This window comes from Salmo trutta, chromosome 27 (genome assembly GCF_901001165.1).
Source record: "Salmo trutta chromosome 27, fSalTru1.1, whole genome shotgun sequence".
Taxonomy (NCBI): domain Eukaryota; kingdom Metazoa; phylum Chordata; class Actinopteri; order Salmoniformes; family Salmonidae; genus Salmo; species Salmo trutta.
The window spans coordinates 20,703,018-20,707,992 of NC_042983.1; positions in this window are offsets into that span (position 1 = coordinate 20,703,018).

Sequence of the window (4,975 nt, forward strand, 5' to 3'; positions counted from 1 at the left end):
GGTGGTATACAGAAGATAGCCCAATTTGGTAAAAGACCTAGGTCCATATTATGGCAATATCAGCTCAAATAAGCAAAGAGAAACGACAGTCCATCATTACTGTGAGCTGACCAAATAATTTGGTGTCACTCTAAAGCGGAAAGGTGGAATAAACGAGTCAGGAGTAGGTTTTCTTGATTGAACACAGTTCTCTATTGAGGGATTTCTGTCAATACAAACACTCCAACATAAACAATGAGAATCTCCCAAGGAAAAACACACATCTTCTTCAAATGAAACAGGAACACAAGACGATTATCTTTAAACTATAACAAAAATCACGGGTTTGTCACCGTCTTAATGGTTCTTCATGGATAGCTCTCCTCTCTTGGTGGCCATTCTCCAGAGATAGTTTTTCTTCTCCTTCTCCTCGCCTTCCAAAAGATACGTCCTCTCCTTTGGTGGAGCAACCACTCTTATTCTTTCTTTTTCCTCCCCTCTCTGCTGGTTTCCTCCTCTCTCTTGTAGGGGAAAGAGAATATGTAATTAGTACCATCAGCTGTGCTTAATTGCCTCTGGTCACCTTGACTCACATGCCTGGTTGGGCTACTATCCGTGAGCCCAGCCTGCCCTCTGGTGGTCCTTCCACATACCTTCCCCCTCAGGACCGGACTGGAGGATCGGGCGCCAGACGCACCGTCTTGGTTGCGTCGGGACAGTGCATCTGCATTCCCGTTCCTCGATCCGGCCCTGTGGATGACATGGAAAGAGAATGGTTGTAAAGCAAGAAACCATCTGGCTATTCTGTTGTTATTGTTTTTCTTACCAGCCATCCACGTGAGGGGAGCATGGTCAGTAACTAATGCAAACCTACGACCCAGTAGGTAGTACCGGAGATAATCGAGGGCCCACTTAATGGCTAGGGCCTCTTTTTCTGCAGTAGCAGATCTCTGTTCCCGATCGCTGAGCTTCCTACTTATGAAGAGAATAGGCCTCTCTGCTTTGCCTTCACCCTGAGCTAGGACGGACCCGAGCCCCGTATCCGAGGTGTCTACCTGCACAATGAACTCTTGTGAGAAGTCCAGAGCCTGTAGGATGGGATCAGAACACAGGCCATCTTTTAGCAATTGAAAGGCATCTTCCGTCTGGTCCTTCCACTCTAACCGATTTGGCAAGTTTTTCTTGATGAGGCTTGTGAGGGGGTTGGCAATGGTTGAATATCCAGGGATGAAACGGCGATAATATCCCGTTATCCCTAAGAAGGCCCGAATGTCACGCTTGTTCTGGGTCGAGGCCAGTCCCGAATTGCCCTGTTCTTCTCTGCCTGTGGGCGTATTTTCCCATTCCCCATGGTGTACCCCAGGTATTCCGCTTTGGACAGCCCCAGGCAGCATTTTTGGGGATTGGCCGTCAACCCTGTGGCTTCCAGGCTCACGAGCACCGCCCGTAGTCGCAGGAGGTGACTATCCCAGTCCTCGCTGTGGATGACCACATCGTCTATGTACGCCGCTGCGTACTCTTGATGGGGCCGTAGAATGGCATCCATGAGGCGTTGGAAAGTTGCAGCAGCACCATGCAGTCCGAAGGGCATCCTCATATACTGAAAAAGCCCCTCCGGTGTGGCGAAGGCAGTCTTTGGGCGATCCTCCGGAGCCACCGGCACTTGCCAATATCCCTTCGTCAAATCCAGGGTGGTGATGATCTTGGCCTTACCTAAGCGCTCCAAGAGTTCATCCACGCGGGGCATGGGATATGCGTTGAATGTAGAGATGGCGTTCACGCTCCTAAAGTCATTGCAGAGTCTCATACTACCATCAGGTTTGGGGACCAGGACTATGGGGCTGGACCATTCACTCGTAGATGGCTCGATCACACCCATCCTCAGCATCTCCCTTACCTCGTTCTTAGCGAAGACTCGGCGGGCCTCAGGAATCCTCTAAGGCCGGATATGCACCTTCTTGCCGGGTTCAGTGTGGATATGGTGGAACAGGACCTCTATTTGTCCTGGGAATGGAGAGAATACCCGGCCGAAGTTCATAATCAGCTTGTTTAGCTGTCTCGACTGCTCTGGCAGGAGAGTTTGGCCACGGCGCACCTGTGGTAGAGCTTAGTCTTTTCCTTTGCCCTCCAGGGCCATCAAAGCCACCCCCTCCTCTCATCCATGGTACCTCTTCAACAAGTTTATATGATAGAGTTGGACCTTCTTCCTCCTGTCAGGTTGCTTGATGAGGTAATTGACTGGTGAGACCCTTTTCATTACCTTGTAGGGCCCCCTCCACTGCGCCAGCAAGCAGTATTCAGCCGTGGGCACGAGCACCATCACTTTCTCTCCCACAGTGAACTCATGGGGTGTCGCGGATTTATCGTAGGCCGGCCTTGGGTCCTTTGCACCTTCTCCATATGCTCCTTTACTATGGGCCCCACTGCCGACAGGCGGTCTCTCATCAGGGTAACATGTTCTATTGTGGACCGAAAGGGGCATGGTTGGGTCTCCCAGGTCTCCTTGGCTAAGTCGAGGATCCCTCAACAGGGCCTGCCATAGAGAAATTCAAATGGGGAGAATCCAGTGGGCGCCTGGAGTACTTCTCTCAGGGCAAACATTAAGTGTGGGAGAAGCATGTCCCAATTTTTCCTGTCTCTGGACACCACTCTTCTCAACATGCTTTTGATAATTTTGTTCAAGCGTTCGCACAACCCGTCTGTTTGAGGGTGGCATATGCTTGTACGCATCTGTTGAACCTGATATAACCGACACAAGTCCTTCATCAACCGGGACATGAATGGGGTTCCCTGATCGGTTAGGATCGTCTTGGGAAGGCCCACCCGAGAGAACATCATGAACAATTCCTTGGCAATTCCCTTTGATGACATGTTACGCAGGGGTATGGCCTCTGGGAACTTGGTAGCGTAATCTACGACCACTAGGATGTACTCGTGCCATCTGGCTGATTTTGGGAGGGGTCCCACGAGGTCCATAGCTATGCATTCAAAGGGGGTCTGTATAATGGGGAGAGGAATCAAAGGGTTGCGTAGGTGTGGTCGTGGGGCTGTACGCTGACATTGATCACACGTCCTACAATACTTGGCCACATCCTGTCGATTCTGTCGATAGTTTTGTCTCATGCCAGGTGTCCTCCTAGGACGTGGGAATGGGCTAACTGTAGGACTGTATCCCTGTATGGTCTAGGCACCATTAGTAATTTCTGGTTTTCCCCCCTTCGTTGCACGACCCAATATAAGAGACCCCGCCTGATTGCATAGTAAGGAAGAGGGTGCTCACCTGATCCGTCGACATTCCTCCCGTCGATCACCTTCACCTTCCTCATGGCATCCATTAGGTTTGGGTCTCTATGCTGCGAGGTGCCGAACTGTCCCTTTAATTCCTGGGGCAGGTCGACCTCGGTAGAGGGGTGTGGAGGTTGTTCCCCATCCCCACCAGAGGTGACCGAGGAAAATCCCTTCCATGTTCCCTCCTTGGATGGGGCTTCAAATATATCCCTTAACCCCTGGTTGTATCGTGTATAACTCTTCGCAGGTGTGTATAACTCTTCGCAGGTGTATAACTCTTTGCAGGTGTCTTCATCGGTGGTTTCCTGGAATAGCTGTCGTAGGCGTTGGGTTGCTATTTCTTTCCCTGCTCCAGAGGACGAGGTCGAGGCTACGTTTCCTTGTAGGACTACTACCTCTGGCTTGGATTCTTTTTCTCTTTTCTTTCCTGTCCCCCTTCTTCCCGTGCATAACGTCATCTGCCAAAGCTCTTCATATAGGGGACAGTCTCTCCCGATCAATAATGGCACCTTCAGCTGGGGTACTTTCCCTGCCCTGACTGTACACCTTCCTTTCGGAGTGAGAATAGACAGACTCACGGGGGGGTAATAGTGGGTGTCTCCATGGATACAGGGCACGGCTACTTTGTCTGGTAGCAGTGTTGCGGAGGACACCATCAGCTCCTCTACTAACGTTACCATACTTCCCGAGTCGAGAATGGCTACATCATCTTGTACTTCTATTCGAACCGGAATCTCTGGGGCTGGGGCTATTTCTGCTAACCAACAGTGTTGATCCTGCCCTCTCGAACCGGGATGCGGGGGGGATGGGCAGCGATGACTCCGTGACCATGGACTCGTCCTTTCTGGGACATTGTGGGGCATAATGGTCTGAAGACTGGCATTTATAACACCGACCCTGATGTGTGGATGATGACTTCTCCCACCTCCGGAGGGGGTTTGGACGTTTCGGTGGTGGACGCACTGGGTTGAGTTGGGGTACGGGATTTGCAGAATCCTTCCGTTCCTCCTTGTCACCTTTTAACAACTCCCCTGTAGATCGGTATGTTTCCACCGCCTGGGCTATGTCGTCAGCTGACAATGGGTTGGTTTGCCCCACGACCCTTTTTAAGTCACTGGGTAATTCCCTCAATATCTTGTCCACGACGAGGGTCTCTACTACATGTCCTACTTCCTTTCCGGGTTCCAGCCACTGTTTCGTTAGTCGTATTAGTGCGAAGATCTGGGCACGGACGGGTTGGTCTGCCGTATAGGTCCATTGATGGAACTTAACGGCTCTATCTCGGGCAGTCAGCTGGTACCGGGACAGGATCTCGGTTTTTAGTCGCCCATAGTCCGCAGCTTCGCGGGAGTCCAGGTCAAAATAGGCTTCCTGGGCCACCCCGGTCAAAAGAGAGGCTAATGTGCTCGCCCATTCTGTGGGAGGCCACTCTTCCAAGGTGGCCGTCCTTTCGAACGTCATGAGGAAGGCCTCGATATCATCCTCCTTGGAGAGACGAGGAAAAATGGCGTGAGCAGCCGCTCTTGGCTTCAATCTAGGCTCAGCTGTTGTTGCAGGAGTTCTATGGTTGTCTGCTGTGCCGTGATCAACTGTTGTAGTAGGGCGTTGTCCATCGTTCTTGAATGGTTCCTCTGTGTCTACTGGTAGAATTTTGATTTACTCACGTATCCTTGTGTCACTCGTCCACCTAATGCCCGCATTCTCCACA